Here is a 10,247-nt window from a genome sequence, read left to right on the forward strand (position 1 = left end):
GATATGTTCTCATTATTATTGTATTAAAGAAACTGATGTTAGGGCAATTAATTGTCAGGACACAATGTTTTAAGCATTTTGAATATAAAGTCCCATAAACTACTAACAATTGTTACAGACCAATTGTGAGTTGTTCTAAAGTATGATTTTTTTTTCTTCCTTTGATGAAAGAAATGGTGTATCTCAAGCTTTTCATATTTTGAAGACAATTTGATATTCTCATTCAGGTAATATTATCTCTTGTAGAGACTATTTCCCCTCTTTAATAATATAAAAGAAAAATGGATTTGAATTTACAAATATAAATCCTAACAACATCAGTGTCATGTATCTGTAGAAAAGAATATTTGTACAGGTGTGCACTTCACATTTGAGATACTAAGAAAGACACTGTTCCCAGCTACACCCAGGGAAAAATTTCATGCAGTCTCTAAATTTGGCCAACCAAAAAGCACAGTCTTCTCAGATTCTTCAATGTAAGTTGTGTCATGGGCTCACATAATCTTGTAGCAATGTAAAGAATATAGCTCATGGACCCATATAGATATATGCTCAGATATTGAATCCACCATTTCCTAGTTACTTGTGTTTCTCTGAGCAAATCATTTACCTTTCTTTAGCTGCATTATTTTCCAACAACCCATACTTGACAGAAAGGCTAAATGTGAACATGTGTCTAAAGCACTTATTACAGAGCCCTGCAGATAGTAGCTATTGGAATTTGAGTTGATTTAAGCATTAAATAGCAGGTTGAAAGAGGGGCCTTTAAACATCCCAAACATGAGATTCTTTAAGTCTATGAATCTTTAAAGTCTGACATATAGCTTTCTCTCTAAAAACAAATGTATGCCTACCTCGTGTAATTCAAAATCCCTAACCTGCACATGATAAATAGAATCATCCAGCTGTGGTCAGTAAATTATGAAAAATCAGTAGTTTCTGCTTAAAGAGGTAAAGGGGTATACCAAGTACTATATTTGCCAAATATTATGTTCATCACCTTAATAAATCTATCCCTGCTAACATGTCTATGAATGTGAAACACCCAAGCCTATTTCATCACTGATGTGAAAATCAGCACACACACACAAATAGCAACAAAACAATTCTCTTCTTGAAAATGCATCTTCTAACATAATCAGATTAATCCAAAGACTTTTGGATATTATGGAATATGTACATATGTGGGTTAATACAGCCTCCCTGATAAAGAAGCCTAATGAGACAGAATAGGGAGGGAGGTAAGAAAAGGGAGAGATAGCATTTAGATTGGCGGGAAATTCCTTGGAATTCTCTCATAATTTTTAAAATATATAATAGTCGATGAGGGTACATCTCTGGTTCAGAACTCTTTATGAAGTATAACCAGACCTAGAGAGCCAGAGGGCACACTACAATTCATGAGAAGGAAATGTAGACATTTTCACTGACCTTACTTGCTCTGGAACTTGAAAACTCTCACATTTTAGCTCAGAGGGCAAACTAGGGAGATGGGATTTTCTATTGAGAAAAACTATTAGGCATTAGTCAGTTTATTCTTGAATTATTTTCTGATAATACTAATACTAAATGGACTTATTGCTGATATTGTGGAACATTGCATAAAAGAGGAAAAATATCTCTCCTGGTCCCTTTATTGAAAAGAATAGCATTAAGTTAATAACAACCTGATATCTAATTTTAGCTTTAAAATCTTATTATTAATAGACATAGCAAATTTAATTTTCTGTATTTACCAACTTCACATAATAAACATGAAAAATTAAGAAATAAAGTAATAGAATAGATGGGAAGGGTAGTAAAAAAAAAAGAGAGAGAGAGAGAAAGAGGGAAAGAAAACATTGATATTACACATCTGATGAAACAATGATAGTCCATATCAATTAACAATATTTCATTATGAATGTCTTTATATTATTTCACTTATTTTAAACTATTTCTTTTAACTCACTACCAAGACAGTTTCATTTCCATTTCTAAAATCCATTTTATTCATTATAAGGCTAAGATATAATGATGCTTTGCCCCTCTCCTTTCACTCCTTGCTTCTGACTGGGGGTGGTAAACACACAATACAATATACAAATGATGAGTTGTAGAATTATATACCTGAAACTTATATAATTTTATTAACCAATATTACCACAATAAATTTAATAAAATAAAATAAAAAGTGACTATGAATCTGAATACAAAAAGCTAGTAGTCAAGATATGAATTCTGATTGTGAATCTCTCATGATACTTTGTGTTAATTCTCTCATGATACATTTTCCCTTGCTGTAAATAATGGCTTCCAGAAGTAGCTATGTCCTGGCCACAGGAAAGATTCTCATAAGATAACTGATCTAAAATTTCTTTTAAGAATATAAAGGACTTTATAAATGCAAGTAAGTATATTAAGAAAATATCTCCCTAAACAACAATTCACCAATAAGATAAGCAAAAATCTTGACTTTCCTGATTTTCATTTATACTTCTAAGGTTTGAGCCCATTGAAGCTATATTAAAAGCCTACTCTTCTGGAAAATATTATAGGATTTTAAAAATATGGTTACAAAGAGCAAAAGAAGATTTGAGTCTCTAGAGAAAAGATCTACTGATTGAATGCCATATAGAAAACAATTTATTCACCTTATGAAGATGAAAGGATGAAAAGACCCTGTACAGTAATAAAACAATCCATTTGGGGGAGACTCAAAAGGTTTATTGACCTTGGTAGTTGGAAAAATATCTGTAATATCTGAAAGTATCTGTAAAGAAAACCCTAAATAGAGTTCAAGAAATTTTTCTAAATAGATTTTTTTAATTTTATTTTTTTTATTATCGCTCTACTACTACTACTTTATTTGAGAAAAATTCATTTAGAATTATGATGTCATTATTTTTACATATTTGTTTTGCCTTAACATAACAAAAACAATTCTAAAATTAATTAAAATATAATTATAATGTACTAAAGTTGCAAGTCACTTTATAAAAACAAAATGGCTTTTATGTTTGGAATATTTGAACTTATTTAATTTTAAATCCCTACATTTTTGTTACAGAAAACCTTTCTTAGTGAGTAGGGCTGATAAATTATCAGGCAACAATATGGCCACTTAGGCCTATAGAACTTGCTAGATCATGAAATAAAACTAAATCATAAGGATTTAAATACAAAAGAGAATGGCATGGCAACTATAAGTGGGGTGGGGGACAGGGCAGGTAAAGAACTTGAGAAAACAAGGCAGAGATTTACCAAGAAACAGCCCAAGTGAGTGATTTTCTCTTTCCATAGGTATTTATCATCATGGAATTTAAGTTCTTAGAGCAATTTTAATCTCCCTGTACATAACTGAACACTCTCCTTAATGTGATTTACTCCACCTCAGAAAAGAGTGAATGGGTAACAGTCTGAGCATTCACATATACTTTGTTCCTGGTCTCAAGGAAGACATCTGGGATGGGTGCAATGCATTGCAGACTTTTTCAAGAGAAACCAGGGAACATCAGTATACTGATGGGAAATTTTTGATGACCAAAAGCTTTATTATAGATTGGAATACTGACTCCCACTAAAGAGCTAGTCCTGGTAAAATCTTGTGACTTTCTGGGACTTAACATTTTTTTAAAGGTTTGAACTTCATGGCTTTTGAGAGCTATCAATAGCCCACTGTGCAAAGACCATGCCCATTTAGGAACTGTGAAGGATACATATTTAAACAATTTTCTGTTTTATTGATATACAAAATTATAAGCAGAACCAGCCTACCTTTTGCCACTAACATCAGGAACTGTGGGATAGGAATGTGGGAGGGTGTTGGGAGTGGGGTGGTAGAGACTAAACAGATACTCTCCAAAGTGCATTTTATGAAACGCAAAACTAGTTATACACCCTTTCTCCTTGCAAAGTATTTCTTTGATAAAATGTTTAGAATATATATGTACATATATATATTATCCTTGGATAATTAAAAGTTACATGAGCATATAGTAAGTATACACATCACTACACATAGTAAAGGCTCTGAAAATTCTCCCAAAGCATAGCATTTCTCAAACATTTCTGTCCACTGATTTAATTGGCATATTTAGAAACAATGCTGTTGAAGAATCTAGTTTGATCTGTTGGAACCACATAAGATTTTGTGTAAACAAAATGCAGGAAAAGGTACAAACTTTCAGCTATAAGATAAATAAGATCTGGATATCTCATATAAAGCATGGTGACTAAAGTTGATAACAGTGCATATAGTTGATAACACTGAAATATGCTAAGAGTAGAATTTAAATGTTTTCAGCAAAATAAATACGTACATACATATATGTGTGCATTTATTCATACATACATACATACATACACAAGTGAGGTAGGCAATGAATATGTTAATTAACTAGATGGGGAATTCTTACATTATGTGTTCACATGTCAAATCACCATGATGTGCACTTCAAATATCTTACAATTTTATTTTTGATGATACCTCAATAAAGCTGTGAACAAAAATGCAGGGCAAAATGGAGTACACAGGTAAGAAATCACCTTCATAGCGGTTATTTCAGCCCTAATATTACAAATATAAATGCCTGACAAATTCTGCACACTACAGCCTTTTGCATTGCCTTCTGTGCATCCTTACTAAGTGCTCCTCAACTCTGGCTGCACATTAACATTGCCTGGGAATCTTTTAAACATGAAAAGTGAGTCTGAAAATAACTTTGGTCTAAAACCTGAACATCAGCATTTACAAAATGTTCTCATATGACTTCAGTGACGTCAGGTTGAAAATCACAAATGTAAAAATTTTTGTGGAGTCCACTTTGAGACCAATGAAAATGTTTGGCTTTTAAGTATGTAAATGATTTTAATCAGCCCAGCAGGCTATGGCATGGTCTTGTGTAAAAGGTATTTGTAATCGTGTCAGCTATGAAATCCTCTCATTCAATGCTAGCTCAGCATCAGTCTTGTTTTCTTCCCTCCTATTCTGTCCTGTTTGGCTTTAATATGTTAGCCCTCTTGTTATGCTCTCTCTTTCAGTTTTTCCCTACTCCTTCTTTTTCCTGCCTTTTAGAAAAGAGTTCTAGTGTTGCCCTTCTTCTGGCTGTGAGGAACCACTCACAGATGAAAACAGCTCAGCTTCGGTGGTCACACAGCTGAGGCTAATCAGATTTGGTATCACTAACTATCTAAATGCACACAGGCCAATATAAGGTGCTTCCTTCTTAGCTACTTTAGGAGGGCAAAAAATAGGAGCAATTATTTGGGTAGAAAATTTCATACTATGGCACAGGGAGCAAGAAGCTCCTCCCACTCTCACAGCACTACTACCTTTTATGGGCAATTTGCTTTCCTTCTAATTAGATATCAGGTAGTGCACAATAGCTCAGTGTTCTGTCTTACATATGCCTAGATTATTTGTTATAAATACACATATAAAGTTTGCACCAGTATCCAACTTTCTTTTATTATCATTGTCAAAAGGTAGTTTACTTTTTTTATTTAATGAAATTGTGAGTTTCAGTGGCAACTCGCAACAATAGGAATGAGGAACTAGTGTTTATCTCTCTTTGTGTTTTGACAAACAGAGTGGGTGCTGGTGTAGAAGGGAATCTTTAAAGGATAGATTTTTTTTTTTTTACTTTTCCCAAATAGCTCTGCAAATGTGAAACACCAAAAATAAAAATTTTTAAAAGCTGCTATCTATTAAATGCACATGTGAGGAAGGAGGTGAAGTCTGAAAGAAGGAAAAGGACAGCAAGAAAATGGTAGCATTTAGGATAAAATGCTGAGAGCTCAGTTCCTTCTACCTAAAATTCTGCTAGTAAATAACTTCACAGTGCTTTTTTCTTATTCTTGAAACCTCGAGACTGACAATTTTGCTCAAATCCTTATAAAGTGATTTATCTTAAAAGTGCTTCTTTCCAAAAAATCCACAAAATGGAGTCAAATGGTCTCCTCTGTACTCGCACCATCAATTTTTGTTATCTGTACCAGCAAGGGAGTAATGTTTATGCTTTTCTTTTTCTGTCTTGACTACATAAAGAAGAAACCTGTTTTTTATCAAGCACTCACTGACTTTGAAAATGTCATAGTCTAAAACATCAAAATATATAAACCAAGATAATTTTTTAAATGAAAAAAAAATCATCTTTATATAGGAAAATTAATCATCTTGTCAGACTGAACTGAACCACTACATCTAAGAGGTTGGAAGTATATAATCAATTGTTCTCACATCTCAGAAGAACTAATAGGACTGGCATATTTCAGAACAGGGTCTCTAACAGTTCCTTGAATTTCCAAGCCAACAAAAAGAGTTCCTGATAGTTTTCTATGCCTCCTTCTCATATTCAAAGGTCCATATATTCACACCATGTTGCACACGTTATTTTTATAATCATTTGGTACTTTGTTGAATTTGCCTAAAAACCCACTGTATATATCTAAGAAAATTCTGCAGAGCATCCCGTCATGAGAAATCAAATGTGAAGGGCATCTGGAGACAAGCCCCATGGTTCTCAGCAGACATGGAAAGGAATCCAGTCAGTGAGAGAAATTCTGGGGACAGTAGTGGAAGGTAACAGCCTCCTCGGGCAACACTTCCCATTTCAGCAAAAGACATGAATTGAATGTTTTGTGTATACTTTAGATTGAACTATGTAAGTACCTATTTTATTGAACTGATGAGATGTAGTGAGCTAACATAGGGAATGACCACACTTTCATTTGGAGCAGAAGTGATCATGGAAAGAACATCATGAGAGAGCATGCCTAAATGGAAATGCAAACATGATTTTCATCCTCATTGTATCCGGACTTCAAACTCTTCTGTTTGTCAATTTTCTTATGCTTTCTTGAAAGAAATAATAAATATAGCCTCCTTTTGTTTTCCCTCTCCTTCTAACTGGCTTTCACCAGTCTATTAAGTAACTCAGTAGCCTCTCATCCATCAATTTTGTTGCATTTGAAGAGCATGGCTATGAGGGAAACGGAATAAAACACACTCCATTAATTTCCCTAGTTTTCATTGCTCAGAAACTATGATGACAGCATATCAGCTGAAACTCCTATAGTGCAATCTTCTACTTGAATCAAGTCCAGGTGTCCAAGTATCACATCAGCCTCTCACTACCCCATTCCTGTTCATAGTTCATGGTCCATCACCCAAGAAGGCAACGGGCCTACTAACGGCATAGTATTCTCCAACATGTGAAGTCTAAAGTGATGTTTATTGGCCAAATGGCAGGAGGCCAGGTTTTGGGACTTTGAAAATAGACAGAAATATTAACTCACTAAATTCTATTGGGCATGCAAGTAGCAAGATGAGGATGGTTTTCAACGAATAGCCTGTGAGTCAGACATAAATTATGACAAAAATAGAAAAATATTGGTGTGAGACAAGAACTATGGAACTTACAGTATTACAGGTATAGATGAAAATATAGACTGTAGAAAAGAGGAAAAGAGTGAATTAGGATAATCTTTTAGAGAAATATAGTTTGAGAAATTGAGGTCTTACTGAACTAAATACTTTTAAGTTGCCTCCAAGAAAGAAGACCTTCAAGGTTGGAAGAATTTTGTCACCTTAAAGATGTTTGAAAGAACAGTCAGTTTCCTAGGAAGACGACTCTGGTTTTAGACATGTTGAGTTTGAAGCAAAGACAAGATATATAAGCAAGTAAATCCAACTGGTGCCTGATGATTCTGAAGTGACACTTCAGTGGGAAGGCTGAGTTAGAGCTAGACATGGAGGAGACAAAATTGTGAGGTGATATATGAAGCTGTGAGTGGGTGAGATGTCCCAAGAGTGAGTGAGGAGGGAGTTTCAAAGGGTAGAAATGTCAGAACAAGAGAGAGAAAAAGGAATCCAGATGCAAGAAAATTGAGAATGCAGAATTTGATAAGTCAGCAGAAAACAAACTCACAAGGAAAGGTAACATGGAGGTGGGGTGGGGAGGGGAGAGCACCAGTGTGGTAGTTACACAGTTTAGATTTTGATTTTGGGTCTGCTATTACTATACTCTTACAAACCTTACCTGGGTGAAATTCTTAGTATGTAAAATAAGTGATTAAGATGAGATCAGCCTTTCCCACAAGTAGTCCCACATAAGATTTTAAATCCTACACAAAACGTGTTCATATTCACTTTGAAAATGTTTGTTTAAAAACACTATTAAACAGATTTTGTTTATTGTAGAATTTATTATGAATCTCCAAAATGGTAGATAGAGTTTGCAATGTTTACTAAGTTATTTGACAAAAGAACATCATGTGTATGTGTGTGTAGTATCTCAAAGGATTGGTCCCATCCCATGGAACTATAACATAAAAAATACTAGTCTGGAAGATTTCTAATGACCCTTTCAACTCCAGAATTTTATGAATCTATCAGACATATAATCTGATTACTGAAAAAGTTTATTTAACAATAATAAAGACCCAGAAATGCCAATTTCATCATTAAGTGCCATCTTTAAATGCATAAATGTACATTTATTATTTTAAACTCTGTTTCTGATCCATATTTATCACTGGTATTCTATACTATCAAAAATCACACATTAACAGCTCCGGAGTCCCAACCGGTTCCGAACCTAGTTCTGCGTTCTCCCGCTCCTTCTTTCCTTCAACATGACAGACGCTGCTGTGTCCTTTGCCAAGGACTTCCTGGCAGGTGGAGTGGCGGCGGCCATCTCCAAGACAGCGGTAGCGCCCATCGAGCGGGTCAAGCTGCTGCTGCAGCTGCAGCATGCCAGCAAGCAAATCACTGCAGATAAGCAATACAAGGGCATTATAGACTGCATGGTTCGTATCCCCAAGGAGCAGGCCGTCCTGTCCTTCTGGCGCGGTAACCTGGCCAATGTCATCAGATACTTCCCCACCCAGGCTCTCAACTTTGCCTTCAAAGATAAATACAAGCAGATATTCCTGGGTGATGTGGACAAGAGAACCCAGTTTTGGCGGTACTTTGCAGGAAATCTGGCATCGGGTGGTGCCGCTGGGGCCACCTCTTTGTGTTTTGTGTATCCTCTTGATTTTGCCCATACTAATCTAGCAGCTGATGTGGGCAAAGCTGGAGCTGAAAAGGAATTCAAAGGCCTCTGTGACTTCCTGGTTAAGATCTACAAATCTGATGGGATTAAGGGCCTGTACCAAGGCTTTAATGTGTCTGTGCAGGGTATTATCATCTATCGAGCTGCCTACTTCGGTATCTATGATACTGCAAAGGGAATGCTTCCAGATCCCGAGAATACTCACACCTTCGTCAGCTGGATAATCGCACAGTCCGTCACAGCAGTGGCTGGGTTGACTTCCTATCATTTAACACTGTTCGTCGCCGCATGACGATGCAGTCAGTGTGCAAAGGAACTGATATCGTGTACACTGGCACGCTCGACTGCTGGAGGAAAACTGCTCGTGATGCAGGAGGCAAAGCCTTTTTCAAGGGTACATGATCCAATGTTCTCAGAGGCATGGGTGGTGCTTTTGTGCTTGTCTTGTATGATGAAATCAAGAAGTTCACATAAATTATTTCGTAGTCTTTCCCCCTCCCCTGTGAACAGGCATGTTGTATTATGTAACATATCTTGAGCATTCTTGACAGACTGTTGGCTGTCTATTTATCAGTGGCAACTTTTTACTGGTTGAAAATGGGGAGCAGTAATATTCATCTGACCAGTTTTCTCTTGAAGCCATTTCCATGGTGATGGTGGGACTCAATTATATTTTTTATTTCAGTCACTCTTGATAAATTACAAATTTGAAGAAATAAAAATGACCTGAAATATAAAAAAAAATTACACATCAATATATTTCTCGAATAAGTTATCTTCTTACAAAATTGAAGCTTATTTGTGTCAAATAAAAATTTTTTACTATGTGAGATGATAGATGTGTTAACCAACCTTCTTGTGATGTCAAGTTACAATATATATGTGTATCAAATCATCATGTACAACTTAAAATTGCACAATACCATATGTCAATTATATCTCAATAAACCTGGAAAAATACTTTTGTTCCTTTGCACACTGGATAAAGAATTCACTTTTTCACATCATAACTAAAGAATCCTAAGTTATATAGTATTCAAAAATTTTGTAAATGTCTTTATACAAAATTCATGATATCTTTGTCTCTGGCTCCAGCTCTGAAAAAAATAAACTAACTCATCAGTCTTGCCTGACTACCATATTCAGCAATAGTTCTTTCACTCTGCTTGCTCCCATTCTTACTGATTTCTGACTGATGTTCAAAAATAC

General features: G+C 35.3%; 1 pseudogene; it reads left to right on the forward strand.

Moving 5' to 3' along the window:
* The first annotated feature begins 8,596 nt into the window (after positions 1-8,596).
* On the forward strand, positions 8,597-9,724 carry LOC150019457 (ADP/ATP translocase 2 pseudogene; annotated as a pseudogene).
* Positions 9,725-10,247: the final 523 nt, after the last annotated feature.

The sequence above is a fragment of the Furipterus horrens genome, unplaced genomic scaffold (assembly GCF_987537825.1).
Source record: "Furipterus horrens unplaced genomic scaffold, mFurHor1.1.pri manual_scaffold_2, whole genome shotgun sequence".
Lineage (NCBI taxonomy): Eukaryota > Metazoa > Chordata > Mammalia > Chiroptera > Furipteridae > Furipterus > Furipterus horrens.